Genomic DNA, 9,930 nt, shown 5'->3' with positions numbered 1-9,930 from the left:
CTTGTTTGGGCCTATACTCAATACAAGTATCTCAAAAGGCCCAACATCAAATGCCATTTGCTGCAAGCTACCCTTACATACACATTGAAATGCCATCAACTACAGCTCCTACTCATATTGCTTTTACTCGTGAAGTTAAGACATCTAATGCAACCCAATTTTCTAGTCTAAATGATCCAAAAGAGCAAGAGACACTGAATATAGGCTTTGTAAAAAACAAAAAAAGATTTTGGATCATAGCAAAAGGTGGACCTTATAGAAAAAAAAGCTTAAAGCCATTGAAGGGACAAATTTTATGGATCAATGGATACTGACAGATACGCTTGGTTCCTAATGTGGTAATTCCATCAAAATTCGTGATGTTTGAATTTGAAAAATATGATGAACCAAATGCCCTATAATGCATGTTACTATGTATTGCCACAAGATGGCCGTACATGCACATAATGAAAAATTGCTCATCCATGTTTTATAAGACAACTTCTTTGATTCAACCATTAGATGGTATATGCAATTGGATAAGACTCACATTTATGGCTAGAAGGAATTAGTAAGGACTTATATTGTGTAATATACATTATAGATTTAGCACCAGATCATCTATCCTTACAAAGTATGGAAAAAAATATACTAAAAGCTTTAAGGAATATGCTTAGAGATGGAGAGACGTTATTGCCTAAGTTCAACCACTATTCATTAAAAAAGAGACTATGGTCTTATTTGTCAATACTTTCAAAACTCTCTACTATGAAAAAATGATTGAAAATGCTACTAAGAATTTTGTTAATATGGTAATTCTAGAAAAAAATCATTAAAAATGCAATAAAGAATAAAAAGCTTGAAGGTAGTGATCCAACTAATGCAAAAAAATGGGCTACACAGAAACAGAAGAAAAAAGATGCTCAAGTTATAATCCATGAGGGCAATAAGTTGGAAGCTTCACCCTATATTATCTTTATTCGATATACCAATCTTATCACCCAACCATGAACAACATCTCTTCAAGTTTTTATGCTTATTAACCAATTTTTTAGCCATCTATATATATGCCTTACCTTACCACTAACCAATTGCAAGACTAGACAACTAAACAAGTGATTCGAAGAGACCTCAAAATAACCAAGAATACTAAATTATTTTCAAGCTCGTTAAAAATCACTTGGTAGCACCTGTTTAGTTAGAACCTTTAAAGCTGCCCTATCCAAAATGGTATGATACCAATGCCAAATGTGACTATCATATAAAAATATGGGCCATTCTATAAAAAGTTGTCATGCTTTCAAGCACAAGATGTAAAGTTTGATTAAAGCAGGCATAGTGAGTTTCGATAAGCCAAGTGGGCCGAACAGTGGTTGTGAAAAGTCAAACTTTATGGTTTCATAGTTTTCTATAGCCCTATCGATAAAAAAATTAGTTATTACACCTCTTTTTATGGATTTTTGCACCACACACAAAATATCATATTCTGAAAATATGGCTTGTCATCTTGCTATTTTGCCTGATAGAAAATGCCTTTTCAAAAATTTACCTAAAGGGATCTAACTTCGATATGAGCCAAGTCGTATGGTAAAGCATATACTACTTGAGCTTATAGGTAGTCTACACCAATGCGTAGTACATTTTTTTCAACTGGGAATATTAGTTTCATACTTCATAAACTTCTTACTCAGGTAATAAATAGTCTATTCTTTTTTACCAGTTTCATCTCTTTGCCTAAATACAAATCTCATTGAATTCTCTTATATTGTTAAATACAAAATTAATTGCCTTCCTACATCAGATGGTACCAACACTAGTGTGTTTGTCAGATACTCCTTAATCGTTTTAAAAAAATTTTGACATTTTTTATCCCACTTATTAGGACTGTTTTTACATAGCAACTTAAAAATTAGGTCGCATTTCGAAGTGAGTTGAGATATAGAGCAAAGAATGTAATTTAATCACCCTAAAAGGCCTCTCACCTCTTTTTGTGTGTGCGAAACTACTAAATTTTGAATGGAACGAACCTTATTAGGGTCTACTTCAATACACCTTTAACTAATTATGAACCCTAACAATTTTCTTGATTTGATGTCAAATGTACATTTGATCGAATTCAGCTTTAGTTGGTACTTTCATAATCTTTCAAAGAGTTTTTTAAGGTTAGTAACATGATCTTCTCCTTTCTGAAACTTTGCTATCATATCATCAATATACACCTCTATCTCTTTGTGCATCATGTCATGAAAAAAAGTGACCATCACTTTGTAATACATAGCATTAACATTTTTAAGCCCAAAGGGCATGACTTTATAGCAAAATGTACCTTACATCATCACGAATGTGGTTTACTCTATATCCTCTCGAGCCATTTTGATTTTATTATATCTAAAAAGACCCATCCATAAACGAAAAGGTAGAATGCTTGGTAGTATTGTCCATAAGGGTATTGATATGAGGTAATAGAAAGTTATCTTTTAGGCTAGCCTTATTTAGGTCTAGTAACCCACACACATCTTCACCTTTCCATCTTTTTTAGGAATTGGAACCATATTGGCCACCTATTTGAGGTATTTGGCTACTTTAACAAAACCTATATCAAATTGTATTTTTTATTTTCTCTTTTATTTTTAACAACATCTATAGCTTCATGCACTTTAATTTTTGTTGTACTAGTTAACAATCTAGCTTCAGAGGTAGTCTATGTTCAACAATATTTGTGCTAAACCTAAGCATATCCTGATATGACCATGTAAATATATCTACATATTTTTGCAACAAATGCATTAGTTTCTATTTTTCAATTAGTGACAGTAAAGTATCAATCCTAACTTCTTTCTTATTCTCATCATCTCCCAAATTTAACAAATCTGTAGTCTCCTAATGGGGCTTTATAAGTTTTTTTTCTTACTTCATCCATTTTAACAAATCATGAAGCAAAACATAATCTTCCAAGTAAACATCATTATCAAGCTCACTAATATGAATTGAATTTCCAAAATCAAATCCAACATTATTGTCTTATTCATCCATAATGTTCAATATTTAAAAACCTAAAGCTAGGTATAATCATAAGGAAGTATAAACAAATTCGGACAAAGGTAAGAAAAGTATAAATAACAACAGAGAAGAAAAATAAAAAAAATGATATATGTGAAATGCATTGCATTCATCATTTTATTAGAATAATGAAAGTAAGCCCATGCACTTGATCTTCACTTACTTTTGGGCAAAAGCAATTGGAATTTCAAGTTTAAATGTTTCAAAGATAACAGTAAAAGCACACTATTCTTTGATTTCCTAGCCTAGAAAAGATAAATGAACATCTTTTCTTTTTGCATCTCTTTTCCATCTTCTTTGATCTAAACTAAAGAGAAGGCCTCTTCTATTACAATAGTTGGTTCAACCTTTTCCACACTTAATGATCTAAGATAGACATATCTGCCAAAACAAAATGTCTTATACAAATAGAAGAATACCATTTTTTCATCAATTGAATCATGCCTTTTAAGGCATGCCACTCTCTTTTTTTTTCTCCATCATCATCTTTATCCTATCAGTAGTAGTGGGCTTGTAACATAAACCCCACTTCTCCTTATTTTAGTTGTGGCTAATGCTTTCTTGATTCCTTGTGAAGCTTTTTTTTGCCTTGTCCAACTCACCAACCTTTACTAATGGCCTAATTAATTACCATATCCATGGTTTTTGACAATTAAGGAATAGGTATATTTGACCTTTCTCCAACATAAGTAGCGTTCACTACCTTAAAAGCTTTAAATGAGCATTTAGGTGCTTTTTCTATAGCCTTCACATAAGGAGTAGTTAGGGTTTTGTTACATGTAGGTTTTCTTCCCCATTCAAAAAAACTTGTTTCCCTTCAATGATAAATTTTACCTTTTGGCATAGGGACAAATGTACAGCTCATACAGTATGAATCTAAGGTTTTCTAAGCAAATAGCTATACGAGGGCACTATATCTATTACCTAAAATTTGACATTAAAGGTACATGGATTGATCTGTAATAAAATTTTTATATTACCAATCATTTCTCTCCATGCCCCATCAGAAGCCCTTACCACTATGTGATTATTTCTCATGCGAGATTGGTCCAATAAAAGTTTTGATAGTGTAGTGATATGCATTACATTAATGGATTACCTATTATTGATCAACACCTTAGACATGGTATGGGTTTTGCATTTAATAGTGACATGCAAGGCCTTGACGCTACCTCATCCTTTAGAAGCTATCTTAGCATCATTAAAGGTAATGAAATTCAGGGCTATTATGTTCCCCACCATGTGATCCACATTTTCAACAAAAATATTATTTTTAACATAAGCCTAATTGAGATCTTTCAAAAAGGCATTCCTGTATGGCTTAGAGTTTAATAGTAATGATAAGAATGAAATGTGAGTTGACAGCTTGTTCAGTTGGTCTATTACATTCTACTCATTATGTTTTATAATCTTGAAAAATCCATCGATTTTTTTTTTAGACACAAGTATTTTATATTGTACCCCTTAAATTGTCACAACAGGACCAGATTTTCCTTCTATTATAACTTTTTCTCCTTATTCACTTTACCTTTCCTGACCTTTTGTAGCATTTTAAGTGTATAACAACTACTCTTAGTCATTTTTTCCACTCTTGTTAAGTGTGTAACAGCCATGATTTTTAGAGCTACTTTATCACCTGGCCCTTAAATCTCTAACTTGCAATTATAATCCCATGGGGCTGACTTGTCACTCTTATAAGAGAATGCACTAGTAACTTAAACTATCAATGGTGCTTTAGGAAGATGAACTAACTCATTCAAAACTAGCTCTATTTCATCATTATAAAATATGGTAAGGGGTATTGGAATGAAACGCACTTCTAAACAATCATTTATCACGTTCACATTGCTAACATTGTCCTCAACATAAAATTCTATCATACCTTCATCCATCAGCTGTTGCAACACCATCAAAAACCCTTCGCAGTCTTAGATCGTATGCCCTACCTTTTTTCCATTATATTGACAATCTTGGTCATTATCTATATTACCATTGTTAGCAATTGCAGATTGAATCATTTTTAACCAGACAATCAAAAACTTTTTTCATTAGGGTTTACACTTTAATAAACCATCTTTTCACTTTTAACCCTTACTTATTCATCACTGCATTAATGGCACCACTAGTATGATTGGGAAAAGGGTTTCTACCAACATTAGGATTAGCCTTGGTATTGAAATTCAGTAGTCTAACCTTTATCAATCCCTGCACCTTATGTTTTAGAATGGTGCAATCTTCAATAAAATGACCTATTGCACCATAATGGTATTCACACTTGGCATTGGGATTATACCATTTCGACTAAGGCATCTTTAAAGGTTCCATGTAAATAGGGTTTAAAAGATGGTCTTCCACCAATTGTGAATACAAATTGGTGTAAGATATAGAACTCAGGTGAAACTGAGGCTTTTCTTGGTTGTTGTTACTTTATGGTTCCTTTGGTTACTAGCTGAACTGGTTGGTTAAGTTAGTAGTATAGAAGTGAAATTAGGCTATTGTAGGTTAAAGTTTAACTTGTACGGTAGCTGTTAGGATCCTTGGTAATGATATGGTTGCTGGGTAACTTGACCGGTGGTCGAATAGAAAACAAGGAATTATAGTCTTGGGTTATATCGGAATGAGGGGTTTTATGTAGTTACTACATGTGTCTGTTGCTCTTTTTTTCTTCGATTCACTATCTTCTTAGTGTTCAAAGTTTCAAGCCCTTCAATTTTGCCAGTTTTAATGGCAATCTAAATCATTTCGCCTAAAATCATCATGTCGAATAAATTTTTTGTAATAATTCCAACCAATTTGTCATAATATGAGGCTTTTAATGTCCTAGCAAACAACATAGTAATCTTATTTTTAATTAATAGCAATGGGACCTCGACCATTACAGCTTTCCATTGATGTGCATATTTCATAAAGGTTTCGATTGATTTCATTTTCATATTCTATAATGATCGCCTTTTCAAGGTTGCATTAATGATGTGCTTATATTGAGCCATGAAAGTTCTAGCCAAGTCTTTCCACGAATGGATCCCGTTCCAATCCAAGTAGACATACCATCTTGTTACCAACCCAGTCAAACTATCTTCGAAACAATGTATTAGAAGTTTGTCATTTTAGGTATGACCTATCATTTTATGATAGAATATGGTAATATGAACAATAGGATATTTTGTTTCATCAAACTTTTCAAAATTAGGAACCTTGAATTTTGCTAGAATGACTAAGTTAAGTACCAAACTGAGTTCATTCGTGTCTATGCTCCCAAAAATATCAATCCCTTCCACTGCTCTGAGTCTTTCTTTAAGTAGGTCATATTTGTTTTGCATTTCAACATTCACTTCCAGCTTAGACATGCCATGTAGTTTTTCCTATTCAACGAGGTCATCTAAGTCTAGTATTACGATAGGATTAACAAGGCCTAATCATTGGTTGACATTTATATGAATCTATGGTTGACTAGCAAACAAATCAATATAAGTGTAAGGTTGTGTGATCGGTGGCTATAAATGGATTCCTTGGGAAGCTTGAACTTAGGGTTGGGTGAACCCTGGAGGGTATAATGATTCCTTTGAATTAATCCCATCTCCCAGTCCTGGTGTGCCAATAATTTCTTTACCCTTTAGTGAGCTGGCTAGCAATTGTTTGAATTTAGACATCTATGCCTCAATCTTTAATTGTTCAATTGAATTCTTAAGCTTTTGTTACCCTTTCAAACCTTGCTGTGTTCTCTCCCTCCATGATTTGAGATTTGAAATAGGAATTATACTTGTGCATAATTGCTTGACTTGTGTTCTCTCTTTCCTTAAACCTTTTATTTATTAATCATGAATTAGCGCATGGTTTAATGTCATTATTATTATTACTACTATAGTGCATGGTATAATGTCATTATTATTATTACTATTATTAAACAAATTGCATATCTGAAATGAATGCAATGTAATGCAATACAAATGGGGTATTATTTTGGATCTATTCATAGCAAAAGGAAACATTCATTAACCGTGGAAATCCCTATACATCATTCAATCATTCGTTCATTAAAACCATAAAAGCACTTGATTTGAGCATATTGTTCCCTAGCCTCACATAAAAAATTTAACAATCATTGACTATAACCCTAAATTGGTACGATCTCTTATTCATGTCTTCAACTCTTTCCACCATTTTGCTGGCCTTTTGCACATCCTTGTAGATTCAAAAAGTTAGGTGTTATATATATTGTTCCCTACCCAAGCTTTTTGCTCTCTACATTTCTCAAGCTTTCACTTCCATATTGTAGATATAGGCCCATTCATCTTTCTTTTCTTGCCATTTAGTCAAAATCCTATCTATGTGATTTTGATTCTTAACTGATTGGATTTTCAGGGTTCCAATGTCTTTTTCTCATTATGCACAGTGAAATTCCTACTCTATGCTTCCTTTAATCTGGCCTTTAGCTTCTTATTTTGCTCATGGCATTTGGCTATCTTTGTAGAGACTTCAAAAAACTTGTCTTTCCATGTTTGCTGCTCTTTAATGAGTGCAATGATAGCTTCCTTATTTTCTTAAGCTCTATTTTTCTAGTATTCCACCATTTTTCTCAATTATTCTACTTCTATTTTACATCCCCTAGAAGGCCCAATGTCCATCCTCAATCTTTTATTTTCTTGGTAAAAGTCTTACAAATCTCGTTTTAATACTTTTCATTCCTTGGCTAGCTTTTGTAATGCATTATCTTTCATCATCAAATTATATCTCAATTGGTTGATCTGATATATTATTACCATATTCTCTTTCTCCATCTTTTTTCTTTCAATCTTGAACTCTCACTAGGCAATCTTAAGAGCTATCAATATAGCTTCTGATGTAGGGATAAACAACTAGTCTAAAACATCTATTGGCAAAGATCTAACTTCATTGACTCTCTTCATTCCCCACGTAAAGTACCCTTTTGCAACATTATTCAAATATCTAGCCAAGTTTATTCAATTATTTTGCTTCAATGCCTTAATTGACCTCCCGAATCTTTTTCATATAATTAAGTGCCCCATAGTCAAACTTAAGCAAATTGAGTCCATAAGTCATAAGGATGAACTGATGAAAATCATATTGCATCTGGACCATAAGAGGTGCATAGCTCACTACCCCCATATTCCTACAAATGGTACTAATGGCTCATCTCCACAACTATATAATATGGCTATATGAAGCATCCACAGTGCTCTCCATGTTACAACTTCACTAGTAAGCTTAAAAAAGAATGCCATCCATTGTTCTTTCATCCAATCCCTCTAACATTCCTTGGTGAAAAACTCTTTTATTGAAATAAATGAGAGGAGAAAGTCAAAATGATAGCTTTCTTTTTCCATAAAAATGACTTTGAATCCAAATATAGAGCAACCAAGCCAATCCTATGAATCGTCATTCATCTTTCCTTTGACAAAAGTTTAATGATCTAATGGTCTCCACTAAGATGGTCAACGAAAGATTTACACATTTATCCAATTATTCAAAAAAATTGCTACTGATGCTTCTATGTGTCCTAGTACCTTGAGGAATATCATCAACCTATACACGGCCAGGGCAAACAAATCCAATTCACGATCATTATTAGGATGTTTTCTTATATGCTCTAACAAAAATGCTAATGGAATTGTTTCAACCCTATTCTTCTCCTTTGTGTGCTTGTCTATTTCTTTTACCTCTATTTACATGATCTTTGCTAATTTTTTTCTATATTCGATGGTCTTATGCACTTTTTAGTAGATCTTATCTTGACTAGCAAATTTTATCGAAAATAAGAATGAGTACTTTTCAATTGTGGGGGTTAAGTCTTATTGGTTAAACATGAAGCACCAATAATATGGATCTCAAAACTGTACTACATACTTAATTAGTGATTCATCAATCTTTACTGACCTGAGCATTGCCATGTCCCTATGATTCTTTAAGAAAGGCTCTTTATTCTCCGTTCCCTACTACTTTCATATAGCTTTTAACTTGACTATATCATTTTGACTCAGATCCATATATACTAATAGTGGAAGTGTAAAGATGTAACCAACCTTTAAGCAACCTCTTTCTTTTTCTTAGGTGCTTTCTGATTGGCTTTTAATTTCTAAATAATTCCTATAGAAGGCTAATACTATTAATGCCTTCGTAAGAGCTTTATTTACTAGTGACTGACCCAAAACCATAACCTCTCTTAAAATGTGATGTCTACATGATGTATACATCAAAATTAAGGAATAAAATGAATCAGTAATTAAAACAAATAAATAATGAAAATAACATGGCAAATATATAATATAACAAAATATATACTATCTTAATGTTTAGCAGTTTTCTTAAAAAAGGCAACATTGTTTTACCTTACGTAAGCTTCCTATGGCTTGCGATATGCTCAATATGGATTTATTCATCTAAAGGTTCCTAGATCACTCCCCCCCATCTTTACCCATTACAGGCTTTTAATGGAAAGAGTTCAATCTGAGAAGAAATGTTTCGCAAGCAAATACAAAGGTTATCATATCATGAGAACATAACTACTTTACTTTCTCCTAATAGAGACAAAACTCAAGTCTATAACTCATGCATGCAAGTAATTATGCAAAGTGGGGAAGATATATTTCAATTAAAAGCAATATAAGGGCAGAACACATAACAAAATCAAAATAAGATCCTAATTACCATGCAATATTTTAAAAAAGCTAAAATGAAGGGAATCAAAATTAAATGTCAACTCAAGCCAATAATTCAAACTTCAGATAACGTATGATTAATTTTTGAGATAACTCTCAAAAAAAGTCCCTAGTGAAATTACCAAGCTATCATAACATATTGGTCCAAAGACTCAATAGCCAGATATATACACTTGGAAATTGAAAAAAATTGGGAGTCACCACCAATCTTTTC

Source organism: Durio zibethinus, chromosome 2 (assembly GCF_047325235.1).
Source record: "Durio zibethinus cultivar Kanyao isolate XHJ-2024 chromosome 2, ASM4732523v1, whole genome shotgun sequence".
Taxonomy (NCBI): domain Eukaryota; kingdom Viridiplantae; phylum Streptophyta; class Magnoliopsida; order Malvales; family Malvaceae; genus Durio; species Durio zibethinus.
Note: the sequence above shows the minus strand (reverse complement) of the source record.